The sequence below is a fragment of the Anabrus simplex genome, chromosome 1, assembly GCF_040414725.1.
Source record: "Anabrus simplex isolate iqAnaSimp1 chromosome 1, ASM4041472v1, whole genome shotgun sequence".
NCBI lineage: Eukaryota > Metazoa > Arthropoda > Insecta > Orthoptera > Tettigoniidae > Anabrus > Anabrus simplex.
The window spans coordinates 1,316,730,475-1,316,754,668 of record NC_090265.1 but is presented as its reverse complement, the minus strand read 5'-3'; the positions used below and the strand labels follow the sequence as shown (position 1 = coordinate 1,316,754,668).

The 24,194-nt window shown below is 37.2% G+C and overlaps 1 protein-coding gene across 1 annotated transcript in view; it reads left to right on the top strand.

Annotated features, from left to right (window-relative positions):
- LOC136858297 (uncharacterized) overlaps nucleotides 1-19,711 on the top strand; it is a 285,771-nt gene extending 266,060 nt beyond the window's left edge. The window contains exon 15 of the mRNA XM_067137726.2: nucleotides 17,173-19,711. The gene's annotated coding sequence lies outside the window, so the exon portion shown is untranslated. The remainder of the gene's footprint in view (nucleotides 1-17,172) is intronic.
- The last annotated feature ends 4,483 nt before the right edge of the window (nucleotides 19,712-24,194 follow it).

The window sequence follows — 24,194 nt, the reverse complement described above, 5'->3', positions numbered from 1 at the left end:
GAACGTGCTGTGTTCTGTTTATTAACTATTTTGAGGTAAACATTTTTTAGGGCGGGAATAACTTAATTAAAGATTATATTAGTTTTATCTGTGATGTCATTTATATTGTAGTTAGGATTAGCGTATTGGTCTAGGGAGATGTAGAAATCTTCTGTTATGTTGAGCAGGGGGCCCTTATAAATTTATATTTAATATTTTCATATCATTCTATGTCCGTAAACCTGTGTTTGAATTCTCCGATATGCTGACCTATTGATGAAAAGTGATTATGTCGGTTTATATTGTATTCTGATAAGAATACTGACATCATTGTAATGACCTATGTCAAGTTCAGTTGGGAAATCCACAAGAACAGTCATTCTGAGGATGTAAACATGGAAGACGGAGAGTGAGTGTCTGCCCATTGTAATGAAAACTGCCCAACTCGATTGCGACTGGCAGTAGATAAGAGGGCCTGCCACCACAATGAATATTCCCTAACCTTGTCTTCACATGAGAAATAATGTATGGAAAATTCCCTGTCATGTTTCTGGGGTAACGCTAAGAGCTATGCAAGTTAATAAAATCTTACTCGCAACGTGTACACTACTTCACATAGAATTCTGTACTCATTGTAGAATTCCATAGTGAAGCACGGGTACATGAGCTAGTGGTAATATAAATTATCGCTAGCACTGTGTAATTTTATCTTCTGTTGAGTTATTTGTCATAATGCAATAGGGCTCATTGTTGACAATAATTTCTTGTGCATCTGCTATTGTTATGAGATTTGACCTGACACGAGTGTTTGTGTTGTGCTAGAAGATATACGTAGAAGTGACTAGAAAATTAGTGAGCAGCTAAACAAATTTCTTACATTATATGTAAGGCGTTATGTTATGGTGCGGCTCCATGGTTTAACTCGTTAGCATGCTAGCCTTTAGTCCAAGAGTTCCTGGTGGGTTCAATTCTTGCTTATTCAGAGATTTTGACCTTTATTGGTTATTTTCTCCAGCTCAGGACTTGGTGTTTGTGCCCCCTTCAACATTATTTTTCATCGCATGTGTTGCCCCACTCTCACAAGTGCCAGGTTGCCCATGGAGCGTAAACTCAAAATACCTGCAACAGGCCTCTCCAGAGACCATTATAACATATAATGTTCTGTAATAGTCAGTAGTGTGGTGTGCAGTATGTATTAAAATGGGCACAAACATCCAGTCCCTTATTGAGAGGAATCTTTTTGCTAGTGGCTTTACGTCACACCGACACAGATAGGTCTTATGGCGACGATGGGATAAGTAAGGGCTAGGAATTGGAAGGAAACGGCCATGGCCTTAATTAAGGTCCAGCCCCAGCATTTTCCTGGTGTGAAGATGGGAAACCACGGGAGACCATCTTCAGGGCTGCCGACATTGGGATTCGAACCCACTATCTCCCGGATGCAAGCTCACAGCTGCGCGGCCCTAACCACATGGCCAACTCGCCCGGTTGAGAGGAATCAACCATGCAAAGTTAGCACCTTCAGCCCAGACAAGAATCAAACTCAGAGTCCTTTGAACCGAAATTCACAATGGCAATCATTCAGCCAAGGATCAGGACTTCATATAATGTATAAGAATGCATAATGTCCCATATATTACACTTCCAATTTCTCATTTGCAACTGCGGGTCAAAAAGACCCGACATGAGTGTTTATGTACTTCTATGTCACATGAGTACTTAAAAGTTAATTGTTCTCCCTCAGAAACAAAACTCAAACTTTTGCAAAGGGTTCAGCCTTTTGAAGGAAATAAGAAAGTGTACAAACTCGATCAAAATGGCCAATGAAATGGGGAACGAATTTGTACGACTTCCACCTTATCATTGCCAGTATAATCCTATAGAACTTGTTTGGACACAAATAAAAGGAGAAGTCTTCATGAAAAAACACTATTTTTAGACATTGAAAGCTTGTTAATGATTAAATTAATAACATAACTAGGGAAAATTGGGATTTCTTGCATCAAACACGCCGAGAAAGTGTAAGAAGACGATTTTGGGAACACTAACCATGCCCCTGAAATAGGAAATTATACAATAAAATGTTATGTTGTTTAACTGTATTATTCTTAGTACCTTGAGTGTTTTTCTTCTATATTTCTATGAAGAGCCTTTTATAGATACATTTGAAATTGTTGCTAATCATCAGCTTTGGAAAAAATTTGATGAGATATTAGCACATGTTTTCTGATATAAGTGTTTCTTTAAATGAAGTGAAAGACGACTTTAAGCCTGTCCGCTATGAATTTCAAGATGATAATAACCTGTGCATGATCTTGGAAATTGATTACAGCTAATTTCTTTAACAAACTATAACCACTCAGCATAGAATTATAATATTTTTTTATATATTCATAAAAATATCCCTATCCGTGTCAGTTTTACTCGAACTCCCAAAAAATGAAACATTTCTCCAGGCATTCATGGTATTTGTTTTTAATTTTACAAAGCAAAGCAGCTCTATACAATATGACATCGTGCTTGCACTCATGTGCGATTGGTACCCGTGTAACATCAAGAGGTTTGAACTCCGCTTTAGCTTTCAGGACACCAAAATCATAACTGAAACTTTTGTAAAAATACTTTAAATAATATGCTTAAGTCACTTCTCACTTAGCATTATGTACATCTATACCTGACTTGAAGAGTAATTAGTTTTCAGAATAGAATTCTGTACAAAACATTAAAACTAACATTAAGTTAATTGTATAGGCTGCATGCCTAACCTCGCAGTAGCTCACTTAGCAGGGGCACAGTTCGAGTACGATAGTGGACAAGGCTTGAGGATACAGGGGTTCAGATCCCAATTAACTTTTTTAACCTCAAAATTGTCCACCTCCGTAGTGTAACGGTTAATCTTATTAGCTGCTGTCCTTGGGGGCCCGGGTTCGATTCCCGGTGCTGTCAAAATTTAAGAATGGCAGATGGGCTGGTACATGTTTGAATTGGTACATGTAGCTTACCTCCATTGGGGGTGTGCCTGAAAAGAGCTGCACCACCTCAGGATGAGGACTAGAGTTTACTTTACCTCAAAATTACAGGAAATAATGACCGTCTCACATGTAACACATACAGGAAACCCACAGAAACAATTAACATCCCACAAAAAGATTCTACACGGCTGAGAGCTCACAAGAATAGCAGCATTCTATAGTATGTTCAGTACAGCAAATAATATACTACACACAAAAAGAGCCTACCATTGCAACAAACAATGGATACAATGAAGAATTTTTCAAAAAGTCGTCGTAAAAATGAAAAAATAACACTCCACCACACTAAAGAAAGAACTGCAAGAGAAAAAAAGAATGTCACCTTCACATACAATAACATCTACCAAATTACCAATATTTTAAAAAAACAATCTTAATATAACAATAGTAATGCTAATAATTTTTTCAACACCCACTCTATCAATAATGAAGATAAATACTCACAATCAAGAGTATACAAATTAAATTGCACAGGCTGTGAAGCTACATACATAGGAGAAACTGGTAGAAACTTGATTAAATATTAGAAAGTCCATATGAATGCCAATAGACGCAGAAGATATTCTGCTATGAATCAACACATTATCGATGTATGTATGTTCAGTCTTCAGCCCTAAGGCTGGTTGGATCCTCAACAGCTCTGCCATCAGCTGTCATAGATGGCCTAGGCATCACTGAAGAGGCGTACTACGAAAATGAGGAGTGAGGCAGTTTCCCGTTGCTTTCCTCACCGAGCCAGAAGTTGCTATTACAATCAGTCTGCCAAGCCCACTGAAATGCATGCACCAACCGACCTTATGAGCAACATTTTCACACCATTCATAGCAGGGACTGGTTGCATAAGGAATGGCATTACTAGCATCGCTCATACCTCAGTCACTTTCACATTGTCAAAGTCAAGGATAAGACGGAGACAGATCAATGAAAGTAACAAAATTGCTCTAGCCCATACCAGAAGACATAGTGCACTGTAAACACTAGGTCCTGCCAGCAAAGGCATACATTATCGATAGTAATTATTTTCCTCCATTAACTAAGACATGTCAATACTTCAGTAAAGGAATTTACCATCCTAGAAAATCTGCACATACAAAGATACAATCTTGCTCACGATCTTAATAAAATCACAGGAAAAAAAAAAAAATTGTTTGAAGAGTTATTGAACTTCAACACATTTTTACAGATGTTCAAATCAACTGTAACACATACAAAACAAAGTTACAAACTCCTCCCCAGTCAACATAGCCAACCCTCCAACTTCACTTCCCCTCACTCACAAGCAGGACAGGACAAACATCACTCTGCTCACATTAGAGAAGAGGCTGGAAGACAACTGTACAAATGTCCTTGCACCCATTCTTTTTGCAAGAAATTATTTCTGCAATTTCTCATCTGTCTACAACATAAACTTCATAGGGTTCCCTAATGACAACATCTTCAAAAACTAATATCTAAAAAAAACTGAATATTCACAAAGAGAAATCTTCCAGTACCCATTAGAATGGCGTTTCCATCGACATCTAACCGTAACAAGTATGCGTCTTTCTCCACCTGTACAGCAATTCAACTAAGATTCTTTTTAAATTTTTTTAAAAGAACTCACAATTTTTTATAATGTACCATAATCATTGACAAAATTTGTAGTATCTTTATTAATTGTAACTTTTTGTTGAAGATGGCTGAAGCATGTCCTAACTTTGTGTTGACTAATAGCATGAGAAGTATTGAACAGGTGGAACCTAAAGGGTTAAATTCTGTTAAGGAGTAAAATTGATTTAAGTTAAAGTCAGTACAGAACCTTAATATGAAGTTTATAAATTACAAATAAATAATGATTGCATTAAAAGAAGCTATCTCATCCTCTAAAGTCATTTCAAAGGTTGAAAAGAGTTTGTAAGTTCACCAAGAGGAAAAGCCCTCTCAGTTTTAATTTGTTGATGGAATGAATGTACCTCTTGGAGATCGCTTGGGTGTTAATATAACGAAAGATCTTAATTGGGGTAATCACATTAACAATGTTGTAAATAAAAGTTACAGATCTCTTCATATGGTTATAAGGGTATTTAGGAGTTGTAGTAAGGATGTAAAGGGGAGGGCATATAAGTCAGGGGTGAGACCCCACTTAAAGTATGGTTTCAGTGTATGGGACCCTGATGAGGATTACTTGATTCAAGAACTGGTAAAGATCCAAAGGAAAGCAGCACAATTTGTTCTAGGTTATTTCTGGCAAACAAGTAGTTTGTCACGATCTTTGGGCTGGGAGGACTTTAAGAGTATGGAAATTAGCTGCTCAAGTAGGTACATATTGGGCTCTCAGTGGAGAGATGGCATGGGAATAAATCAGTTGATGATTAAGCTTGAGTTGAGTTTTTAAAAGTAGGAAAGATGATAATATGAAGATGAAATTAGAATTTAAGAGGACAAATTGGAGTATATCTATGTTTACAGGAAGAGGAATGAGGTATTGGAATAATTTACTGAGGAAAATGTTCAAATTTCCAACTTCTCAGAAATCATCTAAGGAAAAACAATTGAGAGGGAATCTGTCACCTGGGCGACACCCCTAAAGGCAGATTTAAAAAAATTTTGCTTGTGTAGTAAGCCGGCTACAGACAAATTGGATATCTTTTGAGGAGTTTGTATCTAGCAAATTTACACCTACTAGCATATATCCAAGTGAATAGCACTTAACCTCACAAGTGATCATAAGTTGGGAAAAGTGGGGTTTCCAGCATATGTTTCATAGTGAAATATATTGTTATGCTTCTCTTAGAAACAATTTCCATCAGAATATACGATACCAGCAATATTCTAATTTAATGTACATTAGTAGGTGTTCACTTGCTCAATCTTGAGCTTCTTTAGCCAAAACACAGTAAGACGACCAACTGTCCGTAGTTCAACACAAGACCGCACATAGGTCGGCTGGAAAGTAAGTACTCGGACGCTTGTAATATTATTGTCAGTCGCATACTTCATTCTTTTCAGATTCTTTTTTTTAGACTTAGACTCTTATCACTTGCACATACCTGCCAACCCTTCCGATTTACCCGGAAACTTTCCGTTTTTAACTCATCTTCCGATTTATTTTTAATTCTTCCTATTTTTGACCAATATAACCTCCAGTATGGTCAATACTCTTCCCCTAGGATAAATTCTTATGTGCTTGTGTAATTTACGCAACCTCATTTTCAAGCGTGTTTATTTGATGCTTTATTTCGCGAGTGTATCGTCCGTCACCTTCGTGTATCGTGTTTCCTGCTCACTGCAGCAGCATGTGTGCTTTACGGCTGGGGATTCCGGACGGCAATCGTCCTACAAGCAAGAGAAGCTAGCGCGCGCTAGCGACTCACGTTATTCAGGACGAAAGAATAATTTTTTTATTGTGTGGTACGAGCACTGTTAACATCGTTTCTGTGCGTAATTTCGTTGGAGTTGTAGGCCACGTATTTTTTCTAGCGGTTCTGTGCTCTTGCCCATGTCAAAGTCGTATGTTAATGGGACATACCGATCTGTTTTGTATGTGGTAGTTTCGCATATTTCAGTGCAGTTTTGTTTATTCTTACTTGATAATTTTAATGGGTTGAATGTATTTCAGGGAATTGTGTCGGTGACAGTTTCTGGTACTTTCTCTTCACGTCATGACCACAAAACATAACAAACCGTATCTCCAAGTGTTCAGAGATAGGTACCTATAAAATTAAACTTCCATTCATTTTACAGTCTAATACAGGAAACTACTGTATTATGCGTTTTGTTGCGTGTGTCGGTGTGATATAAATACAGTGGAACCTCGATATCTCGAATCACCTCGGGAGATATAAAAGTACGCGCACTTTTTAGTGATAGGCTTTTGTACTCGGTTGAGGAGTAAGAAGGGAACACTGTCGGTTCCGGTAGTACTGCCAACTGAATGAAAATGAAATCTGAATTGAATCGATAATATGATCGATCGATATGAATTTTCTAAACCTTTATTATCTTACGCCAACAACTGTGTCACACACACAATAAATAATACTATATAACATTTCCCGATGCGAAACGTGTTCCTAGCATGAATTCTATAGTTTGGCTTTGCTGTGTAAACAACAACAGTAGGCCTACGAGTACTTACAGGGTACGCCAGATGTCGTATAAAGAATGATAAGCGATTCTTAGTTTGTGTTTCAAAGGTTGCCAATACGACTCTCGAAGGTAAACCGAAGTCGACCGATAATAAAGTTATTTCGAGTTATCGAAATTTCAAGATATAAAGAATACCGTTTTTGAGCATGTATATATATTATCGGCACAGTTTATCTTGGTGCATTTACACGCTAGTACTGAATCGGTCGACCTCGGCAATATTCGAGATACGTACTTTGAAACACAAATTATAAATCGCTTAAGCATCGTTGTTTGACATCTGGCGTACACTTGACGTACTAGTACTGTTGTTGTTTACACAACAAAGCCAAACAATAGAATTCATGCTAGGAACGGGATTCGCATCGAGAAATGTTATATAATGTGTATGTGACACAGTTGTTGGCTTAAGATAATAACGGTTTAGAAACTTCATATCGATCGATCATATTCTCGATTCAATTCAGATTTCATTTTCATTCAGTTGGCAGCACTACCGGAACCCTCCTTACTCCTCATTCCCGTACACAAATGCACCAATGCCGATAATAGCACATAACTGAATCATAATTATCTATGGGCTTTCACTGAATACATTATTTTACCGCATAGCTTTAATTATAACATAGTACGGTAACTTTTTGGAAGACAGGATACAGTACATACAGTAGTGAAATAAGAAACACCTTTGCAAAAAATCAGTCTCTTCTGTTTGTTGCGGTTAAAGCCGGCTTTACATTTACGAGTAACTCGTATACGAGCGCTCGTATACGAGTAGGAAACGCATTTACATTTATGGTGCTTACTCGTATAAGAGTATAGTTTCCAATATGGCTCCAAGCAGACGAAAACGTCTTGCTATGGCTGGTATCTTGCTGTTGTGTTTTAAAACAAGACAACAGAATGAAGCGAAAAAAGTCAGGAGCCTTTGGGTTAAAGAATCCTTGAAGAAAAGACCCGATTTTGGAATACAGGAACATTTACTAGTTGATTTATTAAACGAGGGAGGAGATGGTTATAGAGACTTCTTAAGGATGGATTTTAGTACATTTGAAATGTTGTACCTTTTGGTAAGTGGACGAAATGACTTTTATAATACCGGTACCGATATGCTAAATACTGGCATATTATTAGTAATTATTTTTTTCTAGGTTGCCCCTCATATCCCCAAAGAAAACACTCAGATGAGAAGTTGTATCAGTTCTCAGCTGCAACTGGCAGTGACTCAGATTTTTAGCTACTGGAGATAGCTTCAAATCATTAGAATTCTTGACGCGTATATCAGCCTCAACTATTTCCTTGTTCATTCCAAACGTTGTTGATTTTCTTTTTAACTAGATCCGTAGTTATGTTTAACTCCATAGGCCTTATTTCTCGCATTGATGTCCCGATATTGAGAGCACTTAACATTCCACAGGCACTCCGCTTTTAATGAACTCCTCCAGATTTTCACGAGACATCGTGCAGTATTTAGTCTCCGCCATTTTTAAAACAGTCTAACTCGGATGCAAGTCGGAAGCCTCTCTACTTTGATTGCTATTCGTATACGAGCTACGAGTACGTACGAGTCATCGTTTACATTTACGATTTCTTATCCGAGTCAGTACGAGTAGCCAACTCGTATAAGAGTTACTCGTAAATGTAAAGCCGGCTTAATCTTCCCTCCCTTCACGTTGAAACTTCTCGTCAATACTACGCAGCCGAGTTTCGTAAATGGAGCTTGTCATCCGCGACTTCTGGGCTTGCTTTCGTACGTGACCGGTAATTGACACCCGAGAAACAGCGAGGCTTTGCCGATTGTCCGATCACTGGAAGTTCCAGTTCTTCGGTTCGCGTCATATAGTTCCCAGCTTCTCTGTAACCCTTTCTTTATTTGTTAACTGTTCCTTACAGGCACAAATGCAATATTGCACACTTAATGTTGCAGGAAATTCGAGTTACAGAGTATTGTTTTGCTTCAAGGGAGGAGATGTTTGCTTCGAGAAATTCGTGTAACCGAATTTCTAGTAATAGAGAAATAAATACACGTGAAGAATAGGACAAACGGTCGAAAAATTTATGTTACTTCGAGATACTGAAAATTCGAGTAATTGAGGTTCGACTGTATTATTATTATTATTATTATTATTATTATTATTATTATTATTATTATTATTATTATTATTATTATTCGTATGAACCGGTATGTGTCATAAATGAGTGATTAGGTACATTTTCTTGTAACCATTTTTGTTTTGCTTTTAGTTTAAGATTTTAAATGTAATGGTCAATTCACATTGTAACTGTAGATATGTACATGCCTTTTATCCTGTCCTTTTTTTCACTTAGACCGTGGTGCAATATTTGTGGTGAAATCCAAGAATTAAAAAATCTTCCAATTTTTGATTTCTGAAAGTTGGCAGCTATGCTTGGATATAACACACGGAGCTATGAATTAGATCCACCCTGCAATTCAACCATGATATTTTGAGAGAAGTTCGACTTAATTTAAGCCTAACTCCAAACTTAATATTAGAACATCAAGAATAATAACTTCTCAGCTAAGTGTTGCACTATCATCCAGTGTATTTAACTGAGCATTTACAACATCTAGCCCTCTCATGCACGCATTTTGAGTGTGACGTGAAAAAAATTCCTTTGGTTATTTATTCATTGGAATCACATTTAAAAAAAGAAATAATAGTTCATTTTCTCTGAAAATTACATGGACCTCATGAGGCCTGAGTGTACGAAGGGAGTCCAAACACACAACACAACTGAACAGAGGAATCATTTTCTCGGAAGATACTATGCACTGGATGTCAGTTTCACACGCACGTTTTACCAAACTAAATTTTGCGTTAAGGAGTTGTTGGTCATTTCCTGCTATGGAATTCCTCAAAACACACTGGACAAAGGGCTTCTTGGCAGCGACGGCAGACATACCTGGTTTTCCTTGAACAACCGTGAAGAAGAGAGCTTGGCGCCTGTGGAAAGACTTCCCTAACCCACACACTCACAATACCTTCGTTAAAATCCGCCGCCACGCAAGGTTTATGGTCAGAAGAGACTACAAAACACACGTAGACACTGTCACTTAAAATGTCCGCAGCAATCCCAAACGCTACTGGAGTCTCATCAACACACGGAGAAGGACGGAGCGGATTCCTGTCAGCGTGAACCACAACGATGCAACAGCAGACGGCGCCGATCGCAATGAACTGTTCAACAGGTATTTCTTCTCCAACTTCTCCCCTCCCTTACAAAACCAACTGCTCCCTCCCGTTGGTACAGCTTCAAACAGAACCTATCAAGCATAACTACCACACTAAGTGAAGTTCATAACCTTCTTCAAACTCTTCGTGCCAACAAAGCTACCGGTGCCGACACTATAGGTCCTCTTTTCCTAAAAAATACTGCCAGCACTCTTTGCGTCCCTCTCTCTAAATTATTTAACAGATGTTTTGCAGCGGGCTATTTTCCTATTACCTGGAAACAGGCAAATATTGTTCCACTTCTCAAATCAGGCAACAAATTTAATGTTTCATCTTACCGACCAATTTCTATTCTCCCCACACTATTCTTTATCTTTGAAAAAATTATACACCAGCGTCTCCTCGGATTCACTTTGCCGTATATCTCAACCAAGCAGCATGGTTTTCTACCAGGTGGCTCTTGTCTAACAAACCTGGCCACTCTGCATAGCTTTGCATCATACGCCATTGCAGCTAAATCACAGCTGGATATCTGCTACGTAGACATTTCAAAAGCTTTCGATTCTGTAGATCATATTCTGTTGCTCCATAAACTCTCCGTACGATTTAATATACATAGCAGTCTTCTGACCCTTCTTGCTGGCTTCCTACATAACTGTTGGCAGGCACTTCATCCTCATGGTTACCAGTCACCTCCGGTGTCCAACAAGGCAGCACTCTTGGCCCCTTGCTGTTGTCTTTGTTTATGGACGATCTGCCGTCCGAACTCAACGAAACAGCCAATACCCTACGCTTTGCTGACGACTGCAAGATATTTAGGGAGATCAGGAATCCAGCAGATGCAGCTCTGCTACAGTCCTCACTTAATGCCCTCTCGAACTGGTGCCGTACTGGGAAACTTATCCCCAATCCACAAAAATGCAGCCACATGACCATAACACTACGTAAATCTCCTCTACCGACATCATATTATGACCTACTCGACAAGCCCATCACCATAGTTACGCAGCAGCGTGACCTAGGTGTAATATTCAATACAAAATTACAATTTAAGACCCACATAGAAACATATACAACCAAGGCTATGAAATTACTAGGCATTCTCTATCGCTTCACAGAAATTTCTGACCCCATTGCTCTTCGTCACTTTTTCCTCATGATCATTCAACCTCTCTCAAACTACTGCTCTCCTATTTGGACAACAGCCTCCCCTTCCAATACTAAGCAGTTAGACAGACCAGTGTCCTTCTTTGCTGCAATTGTAAGGAACAGAAACCCCAAGCTCAGATTTCTGTCTATGCAGCAGGTATTAATGGCAATTAATATGTCACCACTGCACATCAGGCGACGGGTAGCTGACCTTAAATGGCCATTACCGCTCGGAACATCTTGTTTCACTCTTCTCTCTCCGTGTTCCTTCCCGCTCCACCAGAACCAGAGATCTTCTCCACATTCCCCACACTCAGCACTCAATACTTCAACGATCTTTCCTAATCAGCCTCCCAACACTCTTTAACAATATTAGTAGGAGACAAGAGCTTGATATAGCATCAAATAAAAGTGTATTCGAGAGGTGTGTAAATAGTTTCTTAAAGATAAGTTGATGTGAAGGGATTATACCACCATCTTGACCCACGACAACTTGGCTGTGAACATGGACATTCTCATGGTTTTCGATTTGGACAGTTGTTATTAGTAGGCTGTGTACCTGATCTTGTTGTATTTTATTATGTTTATTATATTTTATTATGAAAGTTTACGTTTGTTAAATAGTCTGTTGACAGTGCAAATGAAATTTGCTCAGTGTAGCTCTATCCTGTGCTTCGTGAATAAATAAATAAATAAATAAAAAGGTGGCACTTTGATACATAATCTTTCACTATTTTTTGGGGATAGTGAGCCACCCGCATTCTTTCTCAGCTTATTGGGTGCCTTCACTTGGGACTATTTTTTGGTTACTGGTGGCGTCTGTGAAGCGGGTCTTCCTTTCTTGGGTTGATGGGTGCTTCCCGTGGAAATGAGAAAAGTAGCTACTGAGGACTTGAATTCTAACAGATCCAGCTTCTCACAGTCTGGGTCCATCCTCCTGAGGATCCAACAGTTTACAATGGTCACATTCGGTAGTTGATGGAATACTCTGAAGTACCACCTTTTGAGCCTTATGATGTTCCGATAAAGACCTACGAGCGAATACATAGATTTACGCCACCCATGTGGGAATTGTAAATGCTGATGGAATATGGTCGTGGAATTTCAATGATTGCTTGCAGTTTTCGACACCATCTCTTAGCAACACCTACAGGTTCTGCTCTAGCAAATGTAGATGCTACGTGTGAAGAATTATTATGCCAGCAAGTTGCTGTGATGTTGGACTGCAACGTTGTAACAGAGTATGCCCCCTCTCGGTTCATTCTTCATGGTTTTCGCAGACCGCAGCTTGAGATCAGCACCACAAAGCCTGTTAGCTCTGATAGTCCCGGAAGCAAAAATACCATCTTCAAGAAGGTAGTCCCGAAAGCATAAATACCATCTTCAAGAAGTTTCTCAAGAAGATTAATCGACGTAGACAGATTTTCAAAAGCTTTTGAACTTCACATCCTCACATAGCCTAAGAACATCACCAACTGCTCCAAATTCAGAATGACCCTCACCATTTTGCACTTTTCCTTGGAAAATCTCAAAGTTATGGATGTATCCTGAGGATTATTACACTGTTCCTGAGGAACCGGCTAAGACCCAAATTTTGAAGCTCCATTTTTAGGGTTTCTCTTCATATATTGTTTCAGCTTTGATCGGCCTTTGAAAGGGACCATCATTTCATCAACTGATTAGATGTTGTCAATCATACAACATAAACGTATAAACCGATCATTGTTGTCTGCTGGAATGTTCTGATTGTCAATGAAGTGCAAATACTTCAGTGTCTTGCAAAAGTGATTGTATGTCATATTGTCAGCTATTATTGACAGGACGCAGAGTATATTGTGAAATTCATTGTGAAGACTACATTTTCTATAGACAGCCCTGTTTCTTCATTTTGTTCTAAAAGCATAGAAATGAAAATAAATGACAAATATGCAATGGAACATCAGCAGTCTGTCTTCGTTTGCATCAAAAATTCCATCAAAACATTTCAAAATAGTGTTTTAAGTGAGGTTATGACTGTGAACCATAACCTCTCGTGCATTTAGACTTTGTATGAGGCCCCTGTATTATTACACAAAATAATGGTAATAAATTGCATGTACTAAAAAAAATACCATTGGAAAGAGCGTGCTTTTCTACTATATAAAACATTTTTACTTACCAATTGTATATATTTCTAAAGGACGTATCAATTTCAATAATGTAGTCTGCATATGATACACACAAATAACAGCAGCGCCACAACTGCCTACATCTTCGCAGCTGCAAGGAAGTGCTGCCATCTCATAGATATAGTTATAACTAATATCACACTTCACATGAGGTCTAAAGTGAAGAACAGAGTCATAATTTTCCACAAATTCATAACAATATTAAATAAACGGCGCACTAAATGAAACATGATTTAGGGACCTCATATGAGGCTTGTGCGCAAGAGAGGGCTAGAAAAAACTACCAATATGATCCAAAAGACAACGCAACCAACTTTTTACCTAGTAGTTTCATTTTAACTTGTCTTCTCTGAAGATCGAACATTATGTCTTTTTAATTTAAAAAGCCCTTTTAGATTTTATTGTAAGCAGGTCTGTTGAAGTGTATAGTAACTGTGGCATTTGACTTGATTTCTTAGTGAATAACTCAAGAAGTTTAATTATTGTAAATATCAAATTTATCCTAAAAAATCTGTAACTCTTGTTGGCATATGTATTAGTTTGTTTTACAATTAGGTCAATCACATCTTTGTTGAAAAACAATTCAAAATATTCAGACAGACTATAATTATTTACAACTGGCAGAATTTGGTTACGTTCAGTTATAAGAGACAGAAATTATTCAAGTTTGCTTGCTAATCAATTTCTTGCCATTCCTTCATGAACAGCACGCTGCAGCACATATTCAAAACTTCCTTCGTTATCACTAGATTCAATTCAAAATGACCACTTTCTTCATCACCACTAGAATAACTTTCCAATATGAGTCTGCATATCTTTACATCAATTAATCACTGTCTAGATCTGATCAAAATAAGCTGCCAGCACGTGAGAAAAAAAAAGATAGAGAGATCAAAGAGAAAAAAAAAAACAACTGGTACATAAAATTACAAAGCTTAACATTGAAGCTGAGAAACAGAACTGTCGTGACATATGCCCGTACTCAAATGGCAAGTCAGATCTTATCACAGGAAAAGCTTAAGTTGTTGTGCACATTGTATGTGGTGTAATAACCAAGCATCAGGCTAATATTTAAAAAGTACAGACAAAAAGGTTTTATACATGTGTATATATAGTCAACACATTTAGGTAGGTGGTAGGTAATCTTTAGAGAAAATCCCTAGAAAGTCAGTTTCACCTAGAGTACAGTACAAATAATTCTCAGATTTAGAAAAGCAAGAAATTGGAATGATGTACTTTCTAAGAAAACTGATTGTGTTCTAATACATCAGAGTATATTCTGCTTCATCATATGCAGAAAAAAAGGCTTCAAAATCCTCAACTTGTAAAGAAAACCATATTTTAAAACGGAAACTTTACCGAGTGCATATAGTCCAAGAATTACAATCCTGTGGCTGCAAAATCAAATGAATTTTTGAACTCAGATTCTGCAGAACACTACTCTTGGTATTGTATTTCCACAATTAAAAATGTTAAAAATGTTCTTAGATGAAACATGATTTCATTAACCTAGCAAGGATATATGGAATAGGCACTGGACCAGTAAAAATCCCCAACTGATATACAGAGTGTTACTGCACGATGAGCTGTAATGCCAGAAAGAATAATACAGGCCTTATATTTTAAATCTAATGTATTGATCAATACTGCTGTTGCCCAGGTGGCAGAATCCGTAACAGTTATTCACCTAATCTTTTTCTTAAAATGATTTAAAAGAACTTGGAAAAATTATTCCGATCCTTAATTTCGCCCTGATTTGTTCTAGTAAGTTCCAATTTTATCATAGACGAACACACTGTTCCTTGATCACTTGACTTCTAATGAGAGGCAAAGTGCATATACCTGTATTCAACAAGATTCTGTAACACCGAGCTCGATAGCTGCAGTCGCTTAAGTGCGGCCAGCATCCAGTATTTGGGAGATAGTAGGTTCGAACCCCACTGTCGGCAGCCCTGAAAATGGTTTTCCATTTTCACACCAGGCAAATGCTGGGGCTGTACCTTAATTAAGTTTAATTTTTGTGAAACTTGGTATTTAAGTTTAGGATAATGGTGAGTAGAAAAGGTTCTGCAGGAAGCGGCTTCAGAGGGGACTGAAATACAACTTGACGCATCGCTTTTAATTGTGGTTTAAACAAAAATAGCTCATGATGAAAATTATTTACAGTATCACCTATAAACTTCCTTGTGGCAGATAATTAACTCTGTGGAGAGTTGCTATGGAGATCATCCTGGCAACATTAGGCTTTTTAGATCTAGTCTGTACTTTTTTGTATAAATATAAACCTGATATTTGGTTTTTATACCAAAAGCAAGAGATCAAATTACGAGCTGCAACAATGCAACAACAAAAAATTAAACTGTAAAAGGTCACAGAGATCCAGGAAGTGAGTATGTCACGACAAGCCACTGATGGAAAGGCATGTCCACCCATGTGCCTCAGAAAGTGATTGTCCTGTCAGCATCGAGTTCAGTAGCTAGTTTATTACATGTCATACATAAAAATTCTTTGTTCGGGTGGTAACATTTCAATACACTAACATATAATTTACTTCACTTGCAGTGTAATAATATCACAGGTCACCAACAGATTATGGTAATACTTAATCTAATAGCACAGAGACTTGAGTTATACAGATCTCTTAACAGAAAACTGTACTCTGAATTATAGCAACACAAAGACAGAAATTATGGTTGCTCTTATAACAGCAAACTGTACATTGATTGCCCACATGCAGCTATCAGTGCAGAAATTTATTATGATAGGTATTGGGATGGCTTTGGCCCAGTGCAGGCTGGGTTCAGCTGTAGACAAAAGACCGAAAATATCTCCCTGTTCATGTAATGGATATATCTTCATTTTACACTGTTATGCCTTTCAACATTCACTTTACAAACCTCTGTACTGCAAGTGAACTAAGTGCCTTTACAATCCCTATATGTAATCAGAACTGTGACCTCTGTTAGTTCTAATATTTGAAATCATTTAAAGTGTGGGTAAAGGGCACAGAGAATCCCTGTGTTCATGCACTTTGTGTTTCCTTGATCGCTGCTAAAATCTGGTGGTGAGATAATTTTCTAACAGTATAGTCATGGAATATAGAATGTAAGGCAGCTATTGCTGCACCTTTCTTTAATCCTTCGTGTAGTATAAAATAATATCAGAAATGTAGAGGTATTCCATGGAGCTTCAGGGTGGCAGTGAACATGGTGCAGCACATGCAATTACTAATGGATATATGTGATGAATTATGTGAAGGCTGATTATCAGATGTATCAAGTGACAGTGAATTGTATATTTTTTCTAATAATGAAAGGCCAACACTAAACGGGGAGTAACCATACTAATTGGCTCCACTTATGGTATGTCAGAGACTATATAATTAATAACATGCAAGTTGTTCATCCTTACTTGAAATTTTCACTCTTGTTGTTGACATCTTGAAAGAAGGAAAAGATGCTTTTTAGTTATTAAAACTGAAAATAACAGTGGGATGTTGAATTTATTATTTTTGTTTTCTAGATGCTGTGGCCCTCGGGGGATGGAATCCTCAATCCAGTGCTGACTGAAATCTTCATTTTTAATGGGTACAACAAAAATAAACCCCAATCAGTGGATGAAATTTACAATTTTATATTGTACTGTGTCTTGTATGTATGCTGTGGTTAGTCTTGTGTTTAATTTTACTAATATGCAAGTTAAACGTGAGTGAGTGAATGAGAGTATAATAGTTACTTTTATTGAAAACGGAAGGGATTCAATGTGGTTTAAATTTTCTTCCATTTCTGGAACTCAGGTCATACATAGATCCTGCAATGTCACGTTCGATAACATTTGTTATTTTGTTGCGTTGTCTTGTTGCTGCAGCTGTTTTATTTTCCTGTTGAAGAGATGGATTCCAAACCCTACTGACAAGGGAACTATCAACGAGCTGATATTGAAACTTACCTTGAAATGTTGCTAAAATAGTCTAAGTCCTATAGGAAACTCACTTATCAAAAGTGAGAGTGTGAGAGTTTTAACTGGAAGGTTTTGAAATCAAAACTGGAATACAAGAAACATAGTATAAGTCTGCTTGGGATGTTGAGAGTTACATGTAGGCAACCCTGGTTACCGGCGGAATACCTGCACAGATAAGCTTCTGTGTGGGAGTCCAGACAAACATTTCACTGTACCATTTGATTGAAGTATGGTGCATTGATTGAAGAAAGCAGTTTTAAATGTTAAATTGTACATTTTCATATATGAGGAATGCATATATTATCTTCCTCAGGTTCCATCAGTTCTTGTTCATAAAATGTTTTGGCTTTAACATAAGACTGAAATAGAATGTGTCAAACATTAAGGCAGCTTTGTTTACAGCTACTGTGCATGTGTGCATCAACTTAGTTGAATTTGTAATATGATGGTAATTGACTTGATTGGATTTGGAAAAACCTGTTGACATTTAAAATCAACATGACTAAGATAGATTTCAAGTACAGTTTCTTATTAGTGTGGCGTATTGCATATAAGAGAACACACTGAGCAGCATAATTAAATATTCCCATTGACTTAACAGATTTTGAAACCACTTCTATTGTCAAAGCCACTTGCTTGACCAAATGATAGCTGAGTCTCTGTAAGAAATGGAAAGAACAAATGCAAATCAAGTCATACATGGAAATATAGGAACATAGAAAGAACACACGAAGAAAAACCACACTGACCTACCATTCTGTTTTTCCATATACGTGTCTGTTTTGATTTTCCTATCTTTCTATGTATGATTAAACTGACTCTTTGTGTTGCTGCTATACTTGATATAATGCTCTCAAAAAATCACAGTTTACATTCCATGCACTTGCTGCAAGTAAAGACATCTGATAACGAGTGCCAGTTATGGTGTCAAGTAAATGTGTATATTTCTGTTGTAATTGGTGCTAGGATTAAGAAGAAAGCAGGTGGTTCCTATATTCTTCTGATTTGACTGGGGAATCCTCAAACATATACTCCTAGGAAATGTGAAAGCAGGATTTTAAGCTATTACTTTTCTTGTTTGATTTCTTGAGGTCATGTGTGTCCTTTTCCTGGCCCTCAAATTCTAGATTCTGCAGCACAGAGAGACAACTCAAAAATAATGGATTAATCCCTAGATTGTGGAGGTAGCCAGAAGCATTGAAACATGTAGAAATATAAATATTGTGGACGTTGGTTTGAATTCTACTTGAGTGAAAATTTTAATAAAATTTCATTGAAGTGTGTTTTTATCTTTCCTGTTAGTTGGATGTTAGCTACTTGTGATAGCAGATTTGATGGATGTTGAGTATTTTTATAGTATACATTTTACTATGTTGTTATAGCTGTTTTATCTCTCAGACTTCAGTGATATTACTTAGTATGTAAAAAGAAAACAATTATGTATAGTGAACACTTTATTTAAGGAAGCATGGTCTACTCTTTCCAGAAATAGTACCAGATATTTTAGTGGAAATTGTATAGGAAAAATATGTCTTAATTTGTTAAAATCTCCAATTCTTATTTAAGGAAAGTATGGTCTACTGTTTGCAGGAATGGTACCAGACATTTTAGTGGAAATTGTATAGGAAGAATATTTTAATTTGATATAATCTGCAATTTTTCTGTCTCTTGTGAATAACTCATTTATCATTTTTATATTTTAAGATGGAAGCCATTCTTTTCAGTGTCAACATAGTTAATATAACCTTTATGTTTTTTCAGTCTGTCAAAACACAAAGTACAAAATTTCTGAAAATCTAACATACCTGACAACATTAATGACAGAGTTGCATGTTTTCTTGTATAAGAACATTTCCAAATTCCATTAAATTACTTTTATAACATGCATATATATATATATATATATATATATATATATATATATATATGTACAAAGTTGTTTACATTGCATAAACTTGTCAATAATTTATGAAAGGGCGATATGATCAAGTGAGCAAAACTATGTTCAGTACCTTAGTAAATTCAAAAAATGTTTTGTGAACTTGTCTTGCAGCCCAGCTTCTGTTCATCTGTTGAAATAAAAATATTATTTACTTGAGAAGTGAACACACTAATCAATTTTCATTGAAGTACGTTTATCTCCCATGTTAATTGGGTGTTCACTACTTGCTGAACAACTGTTGGGGTGCACTAAGGCGAGTCCAACATTTTTTTTTTTTAATTTATCAAGATGTTGAGTAACAAATTTGTTCTAGCCCATATTAGAAAACATAGTGCACTGTAAAGACTAGGTGTTGCCAGCAAAGGCATGAATCAGGTGCAGTGTACTTATTTATAAACTACTATTTCAGTGGGGTTATTGAAAAACGTTAGGGCAAATATACCCAAATGTGTGTTAGAGTGAATGAACGAGCAAGAATGCCAAAGTTATACCATCTAAAGCTGTATAAGATAATGCTGGCAGACAACATACAGTATTTTACCTTTGGAAACCTGCACATGGTGACTGTCATCTGTTGTTGCACGAAATAAGTACCAAACCCTACAGATGCACAGTGTGGAGTGTTGCTATATATTGCATTAGGTTCGCTAATCATTTTTTTAAAGATGCACTTATGGAAAGCCATTGTCACAATAGCATGCAAGTATTCAGTGATTTTTACTGGAAGAAATACATGGGAAACCTACTGAACAGGGAGGGAATATGTTACTGTTATTAAGGTTCTTTTACAATTGTATAAAAATATGGTTATCAGTAAATGAAAAACTTCCTTCAAATTTTGAGTCTTTTCAAAATTGTTTTTAGGTCATTTTATGTCATTTTAGGAATTTATGAGGTTATCAAAATCTGGCTCCTGATCATTACACATTGTGCCCATCGAATTTGAAGACCATTTAAATTCCCCTTATATAAAGTTTCCAGCTCTTGAAACATTTAATTGATTATGGGAAAGAAGCATGGAAGAACTGGACGATTTCAGCTACCACTTCGCAAATCATCCTTAAAAATTGACTAGATATTTTGTCCAATGAGTAAGCAATAATCATCTCACTGTGTTGAGAATAAGCTGTTTAAAATTAGATCTTGCAAAAGTTATAACTGGAGATGGTGGAGGAAGGTTGTATAGTCACTCAAAACAAAAGATGTGTGCGTGGTATTATATGTTCCTCATATTCAATATTTTTAATTATTAAATATAATTCACCTCCCATGTAGATACCTAGTACAAACATATATCTGTACATTCAGTTGATTTTGAGAAATGTGTACCTGTGAGGAACTTGAAAGATCACCATACTATCATTCTTTTGAGCAACTGTACATACATTGAAACCTTGTGAATTCAAAGTCCCTGGGAACAAAAATTTGAACTTTGAATTATCCATATTTTTGCATTTCTCCATTTTTACGGTGATAAGCTGTCTTTTCAGAAAAATGCAAGCAATTTTGAAGAATGCATCATCTTTATTTTTTTATTAATTTCAAAAAGGCTACTACTAGCCAATGAATGGGTAGACAAATGATCTTGCCTTAATTTTATTTTTGTAGAGTAGCACCAAAGCAACAGCATGTGCACTTGTTTCGCAATAGAAGAGAACAGATTACTTTATAAGTAGATACAAATATATTAATTAAATTTATATTTTACAAGTTCATTCATTTCGAAGAATATATGCCACTGCGATAACATTACGCATTCACTGTTCGGCACTCATAGATATCGACACACCAAAATGCATTATACAGTATAGCCAACACCATACCTAGTTGGTTACCAAACAGAACACTGATGGCATGTCTCAATATCACTTGATCTGAGAGGTATGGAGGGAAAAAGATGAAAGCCCCCACTATACAATACCTGAAGTCTGTTTGCAAAGAGGCAGAAGGCTCTCCGACTCCACAGGGTCAGGCATCAGAATCTAGTCACCATTGAGCCAACTACATTCTGTCGCAGCCAGTGAACTCTCGACTTATTTTTTTAAACTGTACATTATAATGTTGATTAGGTTATGTACATTTATATAGGTCTAATAAAATAGCAAAACATATTACAGCTAATAAATGCTATTTTTTTAATATAATTTTTACTTTTACAGAAACAAATGGATGATATAATCCATTCAGCATCGGTTCCTTCCGCGTGAAATGCACAGGGCTGCAAACTTACACCAACGAGTCCTATTTGAAGTGGCTTTCTTGATATTGTCCCACCTGATGTTAACTATTTGTAAGTTCCTTTGAATGTTTGACACCATGTTTTGCGTGGTCTGGCCGGCTTCCACATGCTTCCTGGCGACTCTCATCACATAAAGAATGTGGCAAGGTAGACCTATTCGACGTTCCGCCACAATATCTTGCAGGCACTCTATCATAAAATATCCTCATTTCTGACTGTCACACCAAGTGATGCCTAAAATTTTGTCTAGACAGTGTTGGTGGAATAGTTTGGTTTCTGTGCTGTCTGCACCATGATTTTCCATCGCTGTTGGCATGAATAATGTTTTATGAAATTTGAGTTTTGTCTCTTTGTCGACAAAATACAATAAAGTACCAAATAATACAAGAGTAACTTCAAAACTGACAATGCATCTACCAATAGTAGAAGAGTTGAAGGAGATTTTAAGTCAACAGCTGTTTCTTCTTCTACTGCTTCCAGCCTGTCACATTCACCTGTTAACACTGCAAGTGTTCTGTTTGGTTGACTATTTCCAACACCTAGTGGTCAGTATTGATGAAGTCTTCAAAATCCCAATCGTTATCGCCATCTTCATCAGTTTTATAAATTAATCAAAGCAAGGTCCAAATTACGTTCTGTTTCCAGAGCATTGTGGTGAAGCCTTCTTTGTGAAAACAATTTCGGATTACGGAGGACATGATGGACTCTTAAAACAAAGCAATGCCCCGCATTAAATCCATTACATTCCAGTTCCCTATATTAATTAGAATAGGAAGTATTTCTGGGTATTTCTCTAAGCTAAAATGCACCAACTGTTTGGTATGCACATTTTAGACAGTAGCTGATGCCTTGATCCAAGGATTGTACATAACTAGTAGAGAAGGCAGACATCTTTTAGTTCTAGTCGTTGGTGGTTGTGGATTGCACGATGAACCAATGGAAGAATCATTTGTTTTGGCAGGCCCAGGAAACCATCCATGTTTTCAACATCTATAGTCAGAGGGATATTGTTTTATTCCTTTAAAGCAGTGGGGGTTTTCAAATTTGCCTATGACTGCCGGGCACAGCTTCTCACTCCCATCTGCATTGCAGTACAGCATCACTGTTAGTCTATCTTTAAGTACCTTGCTGCCACATAACCCCTGTCATTTCAGACATTTCACTGCAAGTGTTCTGTTTGGTTGAGCATTAAAGAACAATGCTGTTTCATCCATTTAAATGTGTCCTTTCTCCAAAATAGGTGCCACCTGCTCTCGCCATCTGTCCACCCCTTGTATGTCTACACTATCTCATTCTCCTCCACAAACTGCACGCCGAATGATATTGTGTCATCCCCTGAATTGCTGCAGCCACTGGAAATCTAGTCCCAAGTTTCATTGCCCTTTCTTTTACTAGTATCCCTCAATCCGAGTTTGATAGCTCGGACATGGTAAAACCATTACATTACCTCTTCTTCTGTATCTGTACGTTTTCCACCTTGAATTTGCTTTCTTTTATCCACTTTTGTATTTTGAAATGCCTGCAGTTCATTTTTCTGAACTTTTTCAAGAATGTTGAGTGTGTGGAGAGTGGTATTCCATACGATTTAGCTATTTCTATCTTTGCTTTCCTTTCTTGTCCACTTCCCTGATTTATCTGTTATTTCTCAGCAACAGTTTTCACAACTAAATAGGTCCTCTTCGCACAAAGAATGTGAAAGCAGTGTATGTGCCAGACATCTTGACGTTTATTTCAGAATTCCCAGTTACTGGCCGTTCATTTTTTTTTTTCCAATCCAGTTGGCAGCAACAGTCCATAATTGTATAAAAGCAGCGGGCCATTTCATGAAATTCCCATATCATACTGCACTTGGACCTAAATTAGCTTTGAATTAACTGCATAAAATAGTATTATTGCGCTTCTCTAAACGTTACCGTCGGGCTGAGTGGCTCAGACGGTTAAGGCGCTGGCCTTCTGACCCCAACTTGGCAGGTTCGAACCTGGCTCAGTCCGGTGGTATTTGAAGGTGCTCAAATACGTCAGCCTCGTGTCAGTAGATTTACTGGCACGTAAAAGAACTCCTGCAGAACTAAATTCCGGCACCTCGGTGTCTCCGAAAACCGTAAAAGAGTAGTTGGTGGGACGTAAAACAAATAACATTATTACTAAACGTTACCATGAAGTGCGGCTTTGCTGATCCTTGCCTTGTGCTGTGCCATCGAGAGCTTCAGTAGACTAGGTGGAAATATTATTTTGCTCAAGCCGCACCAATGATAGCCCTGCAGTATCCAATGAAAACCTGAGAATGCTGGGTGACAGTTTCCTGTTAACTCTGCGTATAGTGACGTGGTGGGTTGTGATATTATTTGTGGCCCAATTATAGGTTATTAAGTCTTGTATTGTTATTACTAGGGCTCAGAAGTT